Source organism: Hordeum vulgare, chromosome 1H (assembly GCF_904849725.1).
Source record: "Hordeum vulgare subsp. vulgare chromosome 1H, MorexV3_pseudomolecules_assembly, whole genome shotgun sequence".
NCBI lineage: Eukaryota > Viridiplantae > Streptophyta > Magnoliopsida > Poales > Poaceae > Hordeum > Hordeum vulgare.
In genome coordinates, this window is record NC_058518.1 from 65,796,424 (window position 1) to 65,817,275 (window position 20,852).

Below are 20,852 nucleotides of genomic sequence, written 5' to 3' on the forward strand. Positions count from 1 at the left end.
TGCCCCTTTGTGATCCAACGAGCCTTGGTAGTTCGCTACTGCTCCGGACACAATGGTTGACCGGCATGTGTCCTTCTTAGCTGCTGTGTCTGTCCCCTTTGTGGAAATGTCACGCGATGTACTGGAGTCCTTGTAGCTTGCTACGACTCGTCTACATTCGCTGATGACCGACACCTGCTTTGTTGGGTCATGTATGCCTGTCCTTGTGCGGTACTGCCACTTTGGTTTATGACTAGACATGTCGATCTGGGTTCTCTGACATTGGATTGCTAGCGACACCTTCGCATACGTGAGTCAAAAGACGCAAACGGTCCCGGCTAAGGTAAGGCTGCAGCCGTGGAGTTAACCGTGCGTGAGACCACAAAGGGATGCGATGTGTTACAGGCTGGATTCCTATGGCTTAGGATCGGGGTCCCGACACTGCACCACCATCTAGAGGGGTTAGAGGTTCGACAACCTCATCAAGTTCTATCTTCCTCCCACTGAATTCTTTCGAGAGAAACTCCTTCTCAAGAAAATCTCCGTTTTTAGCAACAAACATTTTGCCCTCGGATTTGAGATAGAAGGTGTACCAAACTGTCTCCTTTGGGTAACCTATGAAGACACACTTTTCCGCTTTGGGTTCCAACTTTTCAGGCTGAAGCTTTTTGACATAAGCATCACATCCCCAAACTTTAAGAAACGACAATTTCGGTCTTTTGCCATACCACAGTTCGTATGGGGTCGTCTCAATGGATTTTGATGGTGCCCTATTTAAAATGAATGCAGTTGTCTCTAATGCATAACCCCAAAACGATAATGGCAAATCGGTAAGAGACATCATAGATCGCACCATTTCTAACAAAGTACGATTAAGATGTTCGGACACACCATTAGGTTGTGGTGTTCCAGGCGGTGTCAACTATGAAACAATTCCACATTGTCTTAAGTGAGCACCAAACTCGAAACTCAAATATCCACCCCCACGATCAGAACGTAGGAACTTGATATTCTTGTTATGATGATTTTCAATTTCATTCTAAAATTTCTTGAACTTCTCAAACGTTTCAGACTTGTGCTTCATCAAGTAGATATATCCATACCTACTCAAATCGTCAGTGAAGGTGAGAAAATAACGATATCCGCCACGCACCTCCACACTCATCGAACCGCACAAATCGGTATGTATGATTTCCAACAAGTCACTTGCACGCTCCATTGTTCCGAAGAACGGAGTCTTTGTCATCTTTCCCATGAGGCATGGGTCGCACGTGTCAAGTGATTCAAAATCAAGTGACTCCAAAAGCCCATCGGAATGGAGTTTCTTCATGCGCTTTACACCAATATGACCTAAGTGGTAGTCCCATAAAAACATGGTGCTACCATTGTTAACTCTACATATTTTGGTCTCAATGTCATGTATATGTGTATCATCGCTATCAAGATTCAATATGAACAATCCTCTCACAATGGGTGCATGACCATAAAAGATATTACTCATAGAAATAGAGTAACCATTATTCTCTGACTTAAACGAGTAACTGTCTCGCAATAAACAAGATCCAGATATAATGTTCATGCTTAACACAGACACTAAATAACAATTATTTAAGTTCATAACTAATCCTGATGGTAACTGAAGTGAGACTGTGCCGACGGCGGTTGCATCAACCTTGGAACCTTTTCCCACGCGCATCGTCACTTCATCCTTCGCCAGCCTTCGTTTATTCCGCAGTTCCTGCTTCGAGTTGCAAATATGAGCAACAGAACCGGTATCGAATACCCAGGCATTACTATGAGAGTTGGTTAAGTACACATCAATAACATGTATATCAAATATACCTGATTTTTCCTTGGCCGCCTTCTTATCAGCCAAATACTTGGGGCAGTTGCGCTTCCAGTGACCCGGTCCCTTGCAATAATAACACTCTGTTTCAGGCTTAGGTCCAGCCTTGGGTTTCTTCATCAGATTGGCAACAGGCTTGCCGCTCTTCTTGGAGTTACCATTCTTGACTTTGCCGTTTCTCTTGAAACCAGTGGTCTTATTGACCTTCAACACTTGATGCTCTTTCCGGAGTTCTGACTCTGCGACTTTCAGCATCGTGAATAACTCGCCGGGTGACTTGTTCATCCCTTGCATGTTGTAGTTCAACACAAAGCTCTTATAGCTAGGTGGCAGTGATTGAAGAATTTTGTTAGTGATAGCCTTTTGCGAGAGTTCAATCCCCAACTCAGCTAGACGGTTTGAGTACCCAGACATTTTGAGCACATGTTCACTGACAGACGAATTCTCCTCCATCTTGCAAGCATAGAATTTATTGAAGGTCTCATACCTCTCGATCCGGGCGTTCTTCTGAAAGATAAACTTCAACTCCTGGAACCTCTCATATGCTCCATGACGCTCAAAGTGACGTTGAAGTCCTGGCTCTAAGCCATACAAGAATGCACATTGAACTACTGAGTAGTCCTCCTTACGTGTTAACCGGGCGTTCAAAACAGCTTGGCTAGACGTAGCAGGTGGTTCATCTCCTAGCGCAGCATTAAGGACATAATCCTTCTTCCCAACTTGCAGGAGCAGCTTTAGATTACGAGCCTAGTCTATAAAGTTGCTTCCATCATCTTTCAACTTAGCTTTCTCTACGAATGTATTAAAATTCAGGGTGACTGTTGCGTGAGCCATTGATCTACAACACAAATATTGCAAAGTGGACTTAGACTATGTTTTAAGATAATTACAGTTTAACTAATAAAATTAATGATAAACTCCCACTCAAAAAGTACATTCTCTAGTCATTTGAGTGGTACATGATCCAAATTCACTAACTCAAGTCCGATCATCACGTGAGTTGAGAATAGTTTCAGTGGTAAGCATCTCTATGCTAATCATATCAACTATATGATTCATGCTTGACCTTTTCGGTCTCATGTGTTCCGAGGCCATGTCTGCACATGCTAGTCTCGTCAAGTTTAACCCGAGTGTTCCACGTGTGCAACTTTTTTGCACCTGTTGTATGTGAACGTTGAGTCTATCACACCCGATCATCACGTGGTGTCTCGAAATGACGAACTGTCACAACGGTGCACAGTCGGGGAGAACACAATTTTATCTTGAAATTTTAGTGAGAGATCACCTGATAATGCTACCATCGTTCTAAGCAAAATAAGGTGCATAAAAGGATTACCATTACATGCAATTCATAAGTGACATGATATGGTCATCATCTTGTGCTTCTTGATCTCCATCACCAAAGCACCAACATGATCTTCTTGTCACCGACGCCACACCATGATCTCCATCATCATGATCTCCATCAACGTGCCGCCATCGAGGTTATCGTGCTATCTATGCTATTACTACTAAAGCTACGACCTAGCAATACAGTAAACGCATCTGCAAACACAAACGTTAGTTTAAAGACAACCCTATGGCTCCTGCCGGTTGCCGTAGCATCGACGTGCAAGTCGATATTAACTATTAAAACATGATCATCTCATACATCCAATATATCACATCACATCATTGGCCATATCATATCACAAGCATACCCTGCAAAAAAAAGTTAGACGTCCTCAAATTTGTTGTTGCATGTTTTACGTGGCTGCTATGGGTATCTAGTATGATCGCATCTTACTTACGCAAAAACCACAACGGAGATGTGCAAATTGCTATTTAACCTGTCTCCAAGGACCGCCTCGGTCAAAACCAATTCAACTAAAGTTGAAGAAACAGGCACCCGCCAGTCATCTTTATGCAACGAGTTAGATGAAACCAGTCTCTCGTAAGCGTACGAGTAATGTCGGTCCGGGCCGCTTCAATCCAACAATACCGCCGAATCGAGAAAAGACTAAGGAGGGCAGAAAATTGAACATCAACGTACACAAAACCTTTTGTGTTCTACTCGTGATAACATCTACGCATGAACCTAGCTCATGATGCCACTGTTGGGGAACGTGGGAAACAAAAAATTTCCTACGCACACGAAGACCTATCATGGTGATGTCCATCTACGAGAGGAAATGAGATCTACGTACCCTTGTAGATTGCTAAGAGGGAAGCGTTAAGAAACGCGGTTGATGTAGTGGTACAACTTCGTGATTCAAATCACCGTCGTTCCGTGATCCGTCCCACGATCCGTTTCAATCTAGCGCCGAACGGACAGCTCCTCCGCGTTCAACACATGTATAGCTCGATGACGATCTCGACCTTCTTGATCTAGCAAGAGAGACAGAGAAGTAGATGAGTTCTCCAGTAGCATGATGGCGCTCCGGTGGTGGTGATGATCTACTCCTGCAGGGCTCCGCCCGAGCTCCGCAGAAATGCGATCTAGAGGTAAAACTATGTGGAATAGGCTTGAGTTGCATGTGGCAAAGTTGTGTCTCAAAAAGCCCTAAACCACCAATATATATAGGAGGAGGGGAGGGGATAGCCTTGGAGCACAAGGGCCCCAAGGGTGCGTCGGCTGAAGGGGGAGGAGGACTCCTCCTCCAATTCGGTTTGGGAAGGAGGAGTCCTCCTCTTCCTTCCCACCTCCCTCTTTCCTTTTTTTCTTCTTTCTTTTCGTATTTTTACTTGTGGCTCCATAGACCTCTTGGGCTAGCTCCACCAGCCAACTAAAGACTTCGTGCGCCACCCTAAGGCCATGGGCTCACTCCTGGGTAGGTGGGCCCCTCCCGATAAACACCCGGAACCCATTCGTCACTCCCGGTACACTGCCGGAAATGCCCGAAACTTTCTGGTGACCAAATGAAACCATCCTATATATCAATCTTCGTTTCCGGACCATTCCGGAAACCCCCGTGATGTCTGTGATCTCATCCGGGACTCTGAAAAACATTAGGTAACCACACATATAACTCAACTATACTAAAACATCATCAAACCTTAAGTGTGCAGACCGTGCGGGTTCGAGAACTATGTAGACATGACCCGAGACATTCCTCGGTCAATATCCAATAGCGGGACCTGGATGCCCATATTGGATCCTACATATTCTCCAAAGATCTTATTGGTTGAACCTCAGTGTCAAGGACTCATATAATCCCGTATGGCATTCCCTTTGTCCTTCGGTATGTTACTTGCCCAAGATTCGATCGTCGGTATCCGCATACCTATTTCAATCTCGTTACCGGGAAGTCTCTTTACTCGTTCTGTAATACAAGATCCCCTGACTTACACTTAGTCACATTGCTTGCAAGGCTTGTGTGTGATGTTGTATTACCGAGTGGGCCCCGAGATACCTCTCCATCACACGGAGTGATAAATCCCAGTCTTGATCCATACTAACTCAAGGGACACCTTCGGAGATACCTGTAGAGCACCTTTATAGTCACCCAGTTATGTTGCGACGTTTGATACACACAAGGTATTCCTCTGGTGCCAGTGAGTTATATGATCTCATGGTCATAGGAATAAGTACTTGACATGTAGAAAACAATAGCAACAAAATAACATGATCACATGGTACGTTCATAGTTTGGGTCTAGTCCATCACATGATTCTCCTAACGATGTGATCCACTTATCAAGGGACAACACTTGCACATAGTCAGAAAACCTTGACTATCCTTCATCAATTGGCTAGCGAACTAGAGCCTTGCTAGGGACATTGTTTTGTCTATGTATCCACATATGTATCTATGTTTTCATTCAATACAATTATAGCATGGATAATAAACGATTATCTTGTAACAGCAAATATAATAATATTATCATTGCCTCTAGGGCATATTTCCAACAGGACCGCCCGCTTGACGGCTCCTACTGGTGCGACCCATTGCTTCTTCCCGCCGCCTTCGTGGTCGTCGCCCGTATGCCCGTCGGCTGCTCGCTTGGGAGCCGGACAGGAGCTCATCGACTGCTTCCCTCGCCCGCCCGCACCCGCCTCGCCTCCAGCCGGGCTACGGCCGTGTGACACCCTCAATTTGATCGTACGCTAATCACAGACGCAAATGCGTACGAACAAGCTCAAGTACTCATGAGAAGATATCACAACACAACTCAAGACACACACAAAACCATACAAGCTTCATATTACAAGGCAGGGGCCTCGAGGTCTAGAATACAAAAGCTCGATAAACACATGAGTCAAAGGAAGCAACACATATCTGAGTACAGACATGAAACATGATAATGCTCTATAGAAGGCTAGCACAAAAGATACAACGATCGAATGAGGCGAGGCCTCCTGCCTAGGAACCTCCTAAACTACTCCTGGTCATCAGCGGCCTCCACGTAGTAGTAGGTACCATCGGGGTAGCAAATGTCGTCGGCGGTATACACCATCTCCTGGGTTCCATCATCTGGTCGCATCAACGTATCAAGGGGAAAAAGGGGAGCAAATCAACGGTGAGTACTCATCCAAAGTACTCGCAAGACTGACATCAGGACTATACTAAGTTATGCATCAATATCAAAGGAAGGGATTATATGTGGACCAACTGCAGCAATGCGAGAATAGAGAGAGAAGGCATAGTCCTATCGATGACTAGCATCTTCAGTGTCTTGCAGCAATAGACGAGAGTAGATCAAGTTAGAAAAATATAATCATATTTTTACAACAATTTTAATATGAGTTCATGCCCAAAGATCCTTCCTCGACTCCCTGCGAGAAAGCAATCCTGGAGCAAACATTCCAGTTAAGTAACAGTTGTAGTTGTATATTATTTCACAATGATATTTGGCTATCCTATGATGTTTGAGTATATCGCTTTTGTCCTATGGGATAATTGTGGTATGATGTTATTGATATGATTTGTATGTTGATATGGTGTTTCCCTATGGTGCCCTCCATGTTGCGCAAGCGGAGGGATCCCCGCTATAGGGTGTTGCAATATGTCCATAATTCACTTATGATGGGTTTCTTGAGTAACAGAAGCATAAATCCAAGTAAGTAGGTTATGGAGTATGGGAGTAAAGAGGACTTAATACTTAATGCTATGGTTGGGTTTCACGACCTTAATGATCTTTAGTAGTTGTGGATACTTGCTAGAGTTCCTATCATAAGTGCATATGATCCAAGAAGAGAAAGTATGTTAGCTCATGCCTCTCCCTCGTTGCATATAACAAGTATCTATTGTATCATATTCAATTTCCTAAGGACAATCTTTCCATTGCGTTACAAAAATCTTGCTGCATCACTACCAAGTTTATTTACTTGCAAAGTACTTCATGTTTACGTCCCGCATAGTAGTTTCATACTAATTCTAGGTGGAGTAAGCATTAGCGTGCATAGAGTTGTATCGGTGGTCAATAGAACTTGAGGGAATATTTATTCTGCATTTAGCTCCTCGTTGGGTTCGACACCCTTACTTATCGAAAAAGGCTACAAACGAACCCCTACACTTGTGGGTTATCAGGGTGTGGAGGGGACGACACGATGGCGACCCGTGATGGGGGTAGGTGGCCCTATTTTTTAGAATAATCTGCCAAAATTTATCGATCATGGTTTAACATGGGGATACAAAATAGGTCACGGGGCTGACCCAACCATACATAACATGTGTGCTCTAAAGAAGGAGAAAACTTGGCAATACTATGGGCCTCAACATTTTAGGATCAACCCTCGAATATGCATCTATAGTTCGCAAATCTTGACGATGTAGCTCTTAATATGCCTCCATAACGTGAGAGGATCATAGGAAGAAGCAGTGTTGTGTTAAATTTTTGACAAGCCTCCAAAATTGGGATAGGGGACCCCTCCATCTAGGTGATGTGGTGTGAATTTTTGGTGTCTCTAAAATCAAGTGTTAAAACATGTGCTTTACTACAATTCTCTTCATGCTTATACTAGCAAGACAAATTTCATCACTCTATTGACCCGCTTAGAGTCTGTTTTTGTTGGGGAACGTTGCATGGGAAACAAAAATTTTCCTACGCACACGAAGACCTATCATGGTGATGCCCATCTACGAGAGGAGATTAGATCCACATACCCTTGTAGATTGCTAAGCGGGAAGCATTAAGAAACGTGGTTGATGTAGTGGTACAGCTTCGTGATTCAAATCACCATCATGCTACGATCCGTCCCACGATCCGTCCTACGATCCGTTCCAATCTAGCGCCGAACGGACGACACCTCCGCGTTCAGAACACCTACAGATTGATGATGATCTCGTCCTTCTTGATCTAGCAAGAGAGACGGAGAAGTAGATGAGTTCTCCAGAAGCGTGACGGCGCGCCGGTGTTGGTGATGATCTTATTCCTGCAGGGCACCGCCCGAGCTCCGCAGAAATCTAATCTAGAGGAAGAACTACGAGGTGTAGGTTTGAGTTGCACGTGGCAAAGTTATGTCTCAAACAACCCTAAACCTCAAGTATATATAGGAGGAGCCAAGGGGTGGGGCAAGCCCTTAGGGCGCCGGCCAAAGAGGCCCTCATTGGGTCGGCCGAAGTGGGAAGGGAGGAGTCCTTCTCTAATCCCACTTGGATAAGGACTCCTTCCTTATTTCCCCACCTTTTTTGGATTTTCCACTTTTTCCTCATGGGCTTTCCTTGGATGACTTTGTCAGCCCATTATACCTTATTGCACATCCAATAAACCTATGTGGACCCCTTGGGGTGTGGTGGGCCCACCCAGTGGGCCCCCGGAACCTATTCGTCACTCCCGGTACACTGCCGGCAATGCCCGAAAACTTTCGGGAATCCAAACACCAACTTCCTATATATCAATCTTCGTTTCCGGACCATTTCGGAAACCCTCGTGATGTTCGTGATCTCATCTGGGACTCCGAACAACCTTCGGTCACCAACACATGTAACTCAACTATACTAAAACATCATCGAACCTTAAGTGTGCAGACCCTGCGGGTTCAAGAACTATGTAGACATGACCCGAGACACTTCTCGGTCAATATCCAGTAGCTGCACCTGGATGCCCATATTGGATCCTACATATTCTAAGAAGATCTTATCGGTTGAACCTCTATGCCAAGTATTCATATAATCCCGTATAACATTCCCTTTGTCCTTCGGTATGTTACTTGCCCAAGATTTGATCATCGGTATCCCTATACCCATTTCAATCTCGTTACCGGCAAGTCTCTTTACTCGTTCCGTAATACAAGATCCTGTGACTCACACTTGAGTCACATTGCTTGCAAGGCTTATATGTGATGTTGTATTACCGAGTGGGCCTCGAGATACCTCTCCGTCACACGGAGTGACAAATCTCAGTCTTGATCCAAGCTAACTCAACAGACACCTTTGGATATACGTGTAGAGCACCTTTATAGTCACCCAGTAACGTTGTGACGTTTGATACACACAAGATATTCCTCCGGTGTCAGTGAGTTACATGATCTCATGGTCATAGGAATGAATACTTGACATGCAGAAAACAATAGCAACAAAATGACATGATCATATGCTACGTTTATAATTTGGTTTTTGTCCATCACATGATTATCCTAATGATGTGATCCTGTTATCAAGTGACAACACTTGTCTATGGCCAGGAAACCTTGACCATCTTTGATCAACGAGCTAGTCAACTAGAGGCTTACTAGGGACAGTGTTTTGTCTATATATCCACACATGTATTTGTGTTTCCAATCAATACAATTATAGCATGGATAATAAACGATCATTATGAACAAGGAAATGTACTAATAACTAATTAATTATTGCCTCTAGGGCATATTTCCAATAGTTTTTATATAGGATCAATATTATTTTTGTCTCATTACAAATGAATTAACATTTATTCCTCGTTCTGATCCAAGTTGGTTGTTGAGACAGTTGAAAATTGTGTTTACTTGTTCCGGAATACTTTATCGTTGACTTGTGAAATTCTTACATATACACATCATCTATTATGTTTCTCAAATCTAAGGGTCAAAGTACTAGTTTATCTCGAACAATTTTTTTGTTAAGATATCTTTGATAGCCTGCATTAGGGTTAGCCAAGCCTGCTAGATATAGTTTTGGGTCAATTGGTTGCCCGAGTTGCACCAAAATTTTGGTCCACACGAACCTTAAAGCACATATGGCCTAAGAGAGAGGGAGAGAGAGAGAGGGAGGGAGAGAGGGATGGAGAGAGGGAGGAAGAGAAGGAGAGGGAGAGGGAGAGTTGGGAGAGAGGGAGAGGGAGGGAAGGAGGGAGGGAGGGAGAGGGAGAGAGAGGGAGGGATGGAGGGAGAGGGAGAGAGAGGGAGGGAGAGGGAGGGAGGGAGGGAGGGAGAGAGAGACAGAGAGATTGAGAGACGGAGGGAGAGAGAGATGAGGACACCACAACCATCACCAAGTCTTCACCAATTATAGGTCCAATCACAAGAAGTCGTGCTAAACTGATATGTGACCAGGTGAATGCTAACTAAAGTTTACCTTGTAAGCCTAATGGCACAACTATGTTTTCATCTCCATTATTGTTTGTTGAACTTAGATATCACATGGAATAAATCCAATATCCTGTGAGCTCTTGAAGGAACCGGTTTGGAAAAACAAGTTTGAAGTGAAGCGGATGTTGTTAGTTTTTACCTCTCATGTTTCATTTCTCCATACCTCATTTGGGGGATAGACGGGGCCATAGGGGTACATCACCAGAAGCTACATAAAATTTACTCTCCAATGCAATAAACCTCACATCATTTGGAGTTGTGAGTCAAATGTTCTAGTCATTCTTGTCGAAGGTGTCCAAGCAGTCAAGGCTTCGCGGATTGTCGAGGAGCTGTCTAACAACTCCCAAAGTTGACTCCTTATTCTCCCAAGGAAGTCATGCAAAGCTGGTTACTTTTGGAACCTTTTCACACCTAGCTAACGAGCATTTTCCCTAGTATAAAACCCCATCTCCCCATGCTATTAGACAGCTTTTATCAAACCATTCAGCTACAAGCTTATGTAGCAAGACTGCTAGAGATCCGAGAGGTCCTTACTACCTTTGCTCTTATGAGTTCATCCAGATTCGCGACAAGGAGCCTCTGGTTCCCCCTAATTCATGTTCTACGGTTCTGGACGTTTTTTGTGGGTTAGTGCCGGTTTGTGGTTCTATGATTGTCTAGACACCGGGTTGGATTTCTTGTAGCTTCGGTCAGCCATCCCCAACGTACGATTTGCATCCAAACTTGGCAGGTATAAAACTAGTTATCTCGGTTGCTTGCAACTAGTTATCCTCCCCGATTCGATCATATGACGTGAATATCAGGCCACCGCCGGGCATGAACTTGTTCAGCAGGTTTGCACCTATCATATGGCATCAGAGCCTTTGTTGACACGATACGATCTGTTATCCAAGTTCGTCTTACTACCATCCCTTTAGATCGAGTGTTTTTCATGCTATATTTTCTATCCTAGAAGTCCAAAGTCCCACCAAAAATAAATCCAAACCTTGTTGGTGTTGAGATCTTGTTGTTGCATACCTTGCATGTTCTTCATCTTTTAGATCTGCACCAAGTTCATCTTCATAGTTGCTTTCAGATTTGGTTATTGTGCTTTGGGAAAAGAGAGGAAAAAAAGAGTGATAAAAAATCAAAGAAAGAAAGAGAAGAGTGGCAGAAAAAAAGTCAAGAGAGCATAAGGAAGTGTTGTGTAAGATCCAAAATTTTAGCTTGGTAGAAAAACAATCAGAAGCTTGTTTGTTGTGTGTTTGTTCCATCTTGGTGTAAAGGTGCATCAAATCTATTCATATTTTTTATTGGTTTGCATCAACTTGATTTCAGCACGAGCCCCTTTTTGTTTACCCCACCAAGCTCCACAAAAAATTGAAGCTATTTCTTTGACCCATATCTTTCAATCGCTTTAACACATCTGGGAGAAGCACAATCTGATATGAACTCATAAGAACTTTGGTAAGTAAGAGGTAAGGTTGTGTGATTCCACAAAATTATCCTAATCCACTTTTTAGCCCCACTAACACGACAGGATCTGCATCGAGTGTTCATGGAGAAGATCAAGGGGAAGAAGATGCCCCGATCACATGTGTTGAGTTTCAGGAATTGTGGAACATGGTCCAAGACCTTGGACGGATGCTTCACGAGCGTCCCCCACAAGTGGTGATAGGGTTTGATGCCAACAACACCCTATTGATCTAGTTGAGGATAAGAATGTCGTGCACCCTGCTCTGGATGGTGCCTTGGACGATGATATCATCAACTATGGTGGACATGTGGTTGTTGCTCGTGGGCATGGTGTTGCTGCTCATGGAGTGCAGCGAGGAGGACAACTTTGTGGGCCAGGCCATAGCCCTCGTGGGCACTATTATGACAGTCATGAGCGTGTTGTTCGTGGTCATGGAGATGATTTGGATGATTATGATGGTGTCCCATATCGTCGTGTGGATGAGGATGGGCGTCATGCAGAACGTCTTGATTGAGATGGTCGAGATGACATAGCAAGAATTAAGTTGTACATCCCCAAGTTCACAAGAAAGGAAGACCCTTATGCATATTTTGATTGGGAAGAACAGTGTGATTAGATTTTTCGTATCCACAATCTCTCTGATCCCAAGAGAGTTAACCTTGCTTATTTTGAGTGTCGTGGGTATAAGCCTGACAGTAGATGTGTAGGGTACGAAAGGATGGGCAGAGCCTTAGCTACGGCGAGGTTGTATGAGTTCAGGCCCCTCTGCGGTGGAGGTAATAGCCCTACGTCTCAGTGTTCTGGGAGCTTGTTGTCGAGTGGAATATGGAATACAATGAGTTGCTAACCCCTGCACCAGTGGGGGAGGGTGGCTTATATAGAGTGCGCTGCCCTCCACAACGGTTCGGTGCACAGGGGTGGAGTAGTGGCGAATAAATGCCTACGTTACAGGTAACGTATGTCTTAAATGCTAATAAAGGCACATGGAAACGTATGACCGTTTCCCTCCAGGGGGTTACGATGCACAGAGTGGAATCCAGTCGGTTAGTTTGATAAACTCCGAATGCTAATCTCCGACTGGACGGACGAGGATCTGTTACCGACTGGATGAAGGGAACTCCTTAGTTCAGTCGGAACTGACTAAGGGCCTTGTCCCTTATGAGGGGTAGTCCTTGGGTTGGACCTACAGGGCAGGCCTATGACCCTACCCTAGGACTATAACCCCATCATTAGTCCCCGAATGGATTGGGGTTGGAACGACGAAGCGATGCTTGAAGTTCGGATCCGACTGGAACGGATGTGACTTTGGTGTTGCTTGCCTCGATCCATTTTATCTTTTCTGACCAACGATCCGAGTGGAAGTATTTGTGGAACAAACTGTCGGAAACCGAGTGCTTCCAGGGTATCTCCTGACATGACGAGTCAACTGACAGCGGCGGATTTTCCGGGATCCTCAAATTTCGGTTACCGCACGCTCAGCGGGGATGACGACATCGCGCTCGAGTAGCGCCTGACGCCTCGATTCCCGCGCCTTCATCTTCTCCACTGATATCGCCGCGGTTGGTCGGGGGATAAGGTTTCGGGGCCACCTGCCAGTGATGCAGTCGGAACCTTACTTAAACCTCAGCGGCGAGGGTTTTCTCGTTACGCTCGCCGGATCTCCTGCCTTTGATTGCTCCGCTCCTCCCGCCTCCTCCTGCGCACCCAAGCTCCTTCCTTTTCCTTCTCCTCCGCGGACCCGCACCTTCCGCCATGACCAAGGGGCAGACTAGCAAGCTGGAGGCGAAGAAGAAGAAGGGGAAGGCGGCGGCTCCTGCTCAGCGGCGGCAGCAAGCGTTACCGGCGGGGTGGATCCAGGGGGACTTCCTCCCCTCCACGGTGACGGAGGGGGATCTGCTGGAGCTGGTGGAGCACGGGATGATCATGCACAAGTCATGGAGGTTGCCGGAGGAGAGCGAGATCGAGCCGGCGCCCCGGGAGGGGGAGCACGTCCTGCTGCTCAGCCACGTATATCGAGGTTTCTCCCTGCCCCCGCATCCTTTCTTCAAAGGCATAATGAACCACTTCGGGGCGCAGCTTCACCACTTCCCCCGAATGCTATAGCTCATCTCTCTGCTTTCATAGTCTTGTGCAAGTGCTTCATCGGCTGTCCCCCCATTGGGGGCTGTTCAAACATATTTTCTCTGCTAGATCCCAAACTATCAAACGACTTCACCAGTCGGATGATAAGACACACCTTCTCCAGCTCTGCGGAGGCTTAGGTTTCCAGAAGAAGAGTAGAAGTAGTTATCCTGCTCTTCAGCTGAGTGAGTCGGTTAGGAACTAGCAGTCGGCATGGTTATACTGCTAGGACGTTGCCTGCCCGAATGACACGACAAGGTTTCCTCTTTTAGCTTAGATCGACCCGCTCCGCCTAAGCAGCTTGCGCTCACGAAGGCAGAGAAGATCGACATCCAGCCTCTGGTCGACGCACTCGTAGATGTCGTCAGAAGGGGAGTCACCGGCATAGATTTGCTGGAGATTTTCCTCGGTCGGCGCATACAACCACTTCAGGCTCGCGACCACGCCATGTGGCACTACACGGGGCCCGAAGACTCCACTCGGACCAACGTCTTGGGCGTGACCGAGGAGAAGGTGGCATCGTGGGTGCTCCAGATCACAGGCGCCTGTGAGAGCCCCAGAGGGTCTCGGCGAGTGAGGGCTTTCTGCACGGACAATCCTCCTCCGGACCAGGTGAGTACCACTTGTCGAGTGCACCTAACTGTCTTAGTTTTATCGCTTTCTTGAATCTCGGGCTGGCGTCTGATGTCGCCGACTGTATTTTATGCAGAAGTGGACCAACTGGTTTTCCCCTGTCTCGAACGGGAACCCGGGCGAGGAGGAGGAGGAGGGCAGCCAGGAGGGCATCGTGGAGAGCGTCAAGTACGTCTCCGACAGTGGGGAAACGGAGGAAGAGTCTAGTGAAGAGGAGGGGGAAGACGAAGAGCAGGACTCGCCACCCCCGCAGCCAGAGCATCGGACCAAGCGCTGACATGGACCTGCAGCTCTCTCGGCCCTTCCAGCATCCTCGAGTGCTCCGCCAACTGCTCCTACGGTTCCGAGTGCCCCGTCAACTGTCCCCGGGGGTCCAAGTGCTCGGAGCACCAAGAGGACTAGGGACGCTGCTACTGAACTTGCGGGTCAGCCTTCCAAGGTGGCTAAACTGAGCGGATCTAAACCTCGGAAGGCTTTGCCGCGGATGAGGGTCACCGTTCCCGTCACCTCGACGTAAGTGTATTGTTCTTCTAACTTCTTCTGATATTTGATTGGACTCCTGTTTATCGGTCGAATGAATTTCACTCGACAGAGTTGCTACCTCTGCCACCTCTCCGGCACGCCAGGGGGATGACCCCATGGACATGGACAACGTCGTCTCGTCCCAGCCAGGTGCGTTGTAGCGATTATGAGAGTTTTACATTATCGCATCGCGAATTCTGTCTTCGGTCTTGCCCCTTTCTTTTTCTGAGATCTCACGCCGTTCGGTCTGGCAGGGGTGATTTATGTGGATGAGGGTGACCAGGGGAGACATGAGCAGGCTGCGGTGCCTGTCCTTGAGGCTGTTCCGCTAGTTACTGCTCTCGCCGCGGACGTGCCGCCGACTGAGACGATGCCGTTGACTGAAACGGCACTGGTTGCTGCTGAACCGACTGGAGCGGGTCTTGGGATGCCCAAGGAGCCTCCAACGATGCCAGGCCCGTCGAATGTCGAGTACAACGTCCAGCGCCTCCCGGAGGATCAGGTGGGAGCGGCCAAGGGGGCCATGGTGCAGGCGGAGCTGATGGCGGGAGAAGCCAAGAAGGCGTACGACTCCATCGCATCCCTATACCAGCGAAGCTTGGAGCTGCGGGACGATATCTGAGTAAGTGGGCTAGTAAGTATTTACTTTTCTCTTGTAACCCACTGGGTGTGCTCGGATATAGTATGATGTTTGCAATGGGGTCACTCTTAGTGAGCCCAGTGGGTGTAGTCCCCGAGACTTCTGTCGAGTGCTTGGACCGGCAGTTGTCTTTATACACATTGTCTTTGACTTGATCAGATCCATAATTAATCTGGTCGAATGCTAACAGTTGGTGCACCCGGGGTGCACCTACTTTAAGAGTCCCTGAGAGTAATTTTACTCGGGTCAGGTAGTATTAGCCTCGTAGGCGTAGGTGTTGTCATGTAGCTCAATAGGGCGGACCTGTTTGAGTTTCAAGCCAGTGGGGTCACTCTCAGTGAACCCACTGGGTGTAGTCCCCGAGACCGCTGTCGACTGCTTGCGTCGGCAGGGGTCTGAAGAACTTAGACTTTTTATTGTTGGATTTGTCTGATCGTCTCTTGGCGTTGGCTGGCAGAAAACTTGCGAGATGGGGACAACGTACGAGACTCTTAGGGCTGAAAAGGTTCAGTTTCCTGGTGAGCTGGATGCGGCACTGGTTGCAATGGCTGGCATGAAGGATGTTCTGGTGGAATGAGAGAAGTCGTTGGAGCAGGCCCGTGAAGCAAACAAGGCACTGACTGCCGAAGTTGAGAAGATGAGGGCGCATAGGTCTGAGCTGATGGGGCAAATGAATGTGCTGAACAAGCGGTGTATAGCGCAGGAAAAATACGTCAGTGACTAGGCCCGGCAGATGATAACGCGTATGGGTGGTAAGTCCTGTTTTTCCGCGTGCTTGTGGTATGTGCGTTACACTCGACGCTTATTGTTTGCTTGTCCCGTGTTTGCAGATTTTTGCATGGACGCTGAGGCTGAAGCAACTGACGTGGAGCGGTCGATTCGCGAGAACATTCCACTCGGCGAGGACGCCAATCGAGATCTGCTCCGAGCGCACATTTGCCTGGGCAAAGTTGGTCCTTTCATCGGTCGACTGAGAGAAGTCGTCGGCCGGATCGATAAGGAGCTTTGGCCTGAAGATGAGTCGCGACATGAGATGGAAGGCTTGATGACTTGACTGGAGGAGGTTCTAAACCGAGTGCAGTCATGGAAGAAGTCTGCAGCTCGTTGTGGTGCAGACGTTGCCCTGTCCCTGGTCCGAGTGCATTGCAAGGAGGTGCGTGAAGAGAAGCTGAAAGCGTTGAAGGTTGCCAACACGAAGAAACTTTGATTCGAAGACTTCATGAAAACCTTCCTTGAGAGTGCCACCCGCATCGCCGACGGGATCGACCTGGACACATTCGTGGAGCCCTCCAGTCCGGGCGCCAATCCGGACGACGCTTAAGAAAACTTTTACCTCGGTATGCCGAGTGTTGGTTGTAAGAAACCTTTGCCACTTCTGTTGGCCGTCACATTCTTGGTTCGGTGCGGGTAAGCTTGATCCGCACCGAGTCAACTATCTTTAGGTGAACTTCGAACTTAAATCAAATCTTTTGCTCTTCTACCGCAATTTTGGCTCGAGTTTTTGTTTGGCGTTTCTTGGTGAAGCCAATAGCAAACATGCGGAGCATGTCAGTGTCGGTTGTCTTGACAGCTGCATGAGCCTCTCTGAGGGTCTGCCGAGTCTCCGAGTGGATCTGTAAGATACACTGGAGGGTAATAGAGTACTTAGGCGATTCATGATCGCGGCTAAGTCTCCGAGTGCGACGGATATGCCGCACTCGGAGCGAGTTGTTACTCATGTAATTGTCATTGGTCTTGACATCCACATGAGCCTCAATGAGGGTCTGCTGAGTCCCCGAGTGGATCTGTAGGACATACTCGGAGGTAATAGCGTACTTAGGCGATTCATGATCGCGACTAAGTCTTTGAGTGCGACGATCATGCCGCACTCGAAGCGAGTTGTTAGTCATGTAATTGTCAGTGGTCTTGACATCCACATGAGCCTCAATGAGGGTCTGCTGAGTCCCCGAGTGGATTTGTAGGATACACTCAAAGGTAATAGAGTACTTAGGCGATTCATGATCGCGGCTAAGTCTTCGAGTGCGACGGACATGCTGCACTCGGAGCGAGTTGTTACTCATGTAATTGTCTGTTGTCTTGACATCCACATGAGCCTCAATGAGGGTCTGCTGCTCATGTAATTGTCAGTGGTCTTGACATCCACATGAGCCTCAATGAGGGTCTGTTACTCATGTAATTGTCAGTGGTCTTGACATCCACATGAGCCTCAATGAGGGTCTGCTACTCATGTAATTGTCAGTGGTCTTGACATCCACATGAGCCTCGATGAGGGTTTGCTGAGTCCCCCAGTGTATATGTAGGATACAGTCGCGGGAAGCTTTCCCATTTCAGCGATTATTGATCGCAGTTAAGTCTTCGAGTGTGACGAGTAGTGCACGCTCGGAGAAAGTTATTACTTAGGCGATTCTTGATCGCAGCTAAGTCCTCGAGTGCGACGTTCAGTGCACACTCGTAGAAAGTTAGTACTTAGGCGATTCTTGATCGCAGCTAAGTCTTCGAGTGTGACGCTTAGTGCACACTCGGAGAAAGTTATTACTTAGGCGATTCTTGATCGCTGCTAAGTCCCCGAGTGCGACGTTTAGTGCACACTCAGAGAAAGTTAGTACTTAGGCAATTCTTGATCGCAGCTAAGTCCCCGAGTGTGACGTTTAGTGCACACTTGGAGAAAGTTAGTACTTAGGCGATTCTTGATTGCAGCTAAGTCCCCGAGTGCGACGTTTAGTGCACACTCGGAGAAAGTTAGTACTTAGGCGATTCGTGATCGCAGCTAAGTCCTCGAGTGGGACGTTTAGTGCACACTCGGAGAAAGTTAGTACTTAGGCGATTCTTGATCGCAGCTAAGTCCCCGAGTGCGACGTTTAGTGCACACTCGGAGAAAGTTAGTACTTAGGCGATTCTGGATCGCAGCTAAGTTTTTTTTTGAGACCGGAGTCTGCGATCATGGAAGAATTTTGGATCTGCAAAACCTCAATCTGCTTTATATTATTTCACCAATACATGTTATTTACATTGCTTCAGTCGACGATCACGTGTAGAAGCGCTTCAGGAGATCTCCGTTCCATGCTCGCGGCTCGTCTGTCTCCCTGTCGATGTTGTAGAGTCTGTACGCTCTGTTGTTCAGCACCTTGGAGATGATGAAGGGTCCTTCCCAGGCAGGAGCCAACTTGTGAGGTCTTTGCTGATCCACTCGGAGCACCAGGTCGCCTGCTTGGAACGTGCGACTCCTGACGTGTTGTGCGTGAAAACGCCGCAGATCTTGCTGATTAATGGTTGAGCGAGTCAGTGCCATCTCCCGCTCCTCCTCTAGAAGGTCCACTCCGTCTTGCCTTGCTTGTTCTGCTTCAGCTTCGGAGAAGAGTTCGACTCATGGAGCATTGTGAAGTAAGTCACTCGGAAGGACTGCTTCTGCTCCGTAAACGAGGAAGAACGGTGATCGCCCTGTAGATCTGTTCGGGGTTGTGCGAAGACCCCAAAGCACTGAAGGTAGCTCGGGGACCCATGCGCCAGCGGCATGTCCCACCTCTCGCAGGAGTCGGGGCTTCAAACCTTGCAGAATAAGTCCATTTGCCCGCTCTGCTTGTCCATTTGATTGAGGATGCGCCACGGAAGCAAAATCCACTCGGATACCTTGGCTTGCACAGAAACCTTTGAATCTGTCCGAGTCAAAGTTTGTTCCGTTGTCTGTGATTATTCTGTGAGGTACCCCGAATCGGGAGATGATATCCCTAACAAACTTGATGGCTGTTAGGGCGTCGAGCTTCTTGATGGGCTTGGCTTCAATCCATTTTGTGAACTTGTCGACTGCCACCAACAGATGTGTGTATCCTCCTTGGCCTGTCCTGAATGGATCGACTGTATCTAATCCCCATACTGCAAATGGCCACACAAGAGGGATTGTCTTCAATGCAGATGTTGGCTTGTGGGACTTGTTGGAGTAAACTGACAGCCTTCACATCGGTCGACCATATCTTTAGCCATTTCGTTCGCCTGTAGCCAGAAGAAACCAGCTATGAATGCTTTGGCGACGATTGCTCTCGAAGAGGCGTGATGACCGCAGGTTCCCGAGTGAATTTCCTCGAGTATTAACTGTCCCTCCTCTGGGGAGATGCATTGTTGAAGAACGCCTGAAACGCTTTCCTTATACAACTGGCCATCAATGACAGTGAACGACTTCGACCTACGGACTATCTGCCTGGCCTGGACTTCGTCTTCTGGTAATTCCTGCCTCAGGATATATGCAATGATCGGCACAGTCCAATCGGGGATGACAGCAAAAATTTCCATGATCAGATCAACCACAGCAGTTACGTCGACTTCAGTCGGATCTGTCGAACTCTTTGGTTGTACTGGTTCCTAAAGGATCTTCTTTGACTGAGGGAAGGTGGAGGTGCTCGAGGCAGACGTCAGTCGGGACTGGTCTCCGGGTGGATCCGAGTTTGACCAACTCATCAGCTGCTTGGTTCTTCAGTCGCGGAACATGGTGGAGTTCTAGACCTTCAAACTTCTTCTCGAGCTTCCTCACTGCATTGCAGTATGTGGTCATGGTGGGGTTCCCTACGTCCCACTCTTTCATCACTTGATTAACCACCAAATCTGAATCGCCATAGACCATCAGGTGACGGACGCCGAGTGCGATGGCCATACGCAGTCCATAAAGGAGAGCTTCATACTCTGCATCATTGTTGGAGGAATCAAAGTGTATCTGCAGCACATATTTGAGTTTGTCGCCCTTTGGCGATACGATCACAACGCCAGCGCCGGAGCCATTCAACATCTTAGACCCATCGAAGAACATTGTCCAATGAGCCAAGTAGATGTGGGTCGGTTGCTGCTGTTCTACCCATTCTGCTATGAAGTCAGCCAGGGCTTGAGGCTTTATAGCTTTCTTGGCCTCGAACTTGATATCGCAGTACAACATCTCCATTGCCCACTTCGCCACTCGGCCTGATGCATCTCGATTGTGGAGGATTTCCGCCAACGGAGCATCAGAAACGACAGACATCGAGTGGTCTTGGAAATAATGGGCTACCTTCTTCGCAGTCATGTAAATCCCATAGATAAATTTTTGATAGTGGGGATACCTCTGCTTGGAAGGAGTCAGGACTTCGGAGACGTAATACACTAGCCGCTGAACTTTGTATGCTTTGCCTTCTTCTTCTCGTTCGACT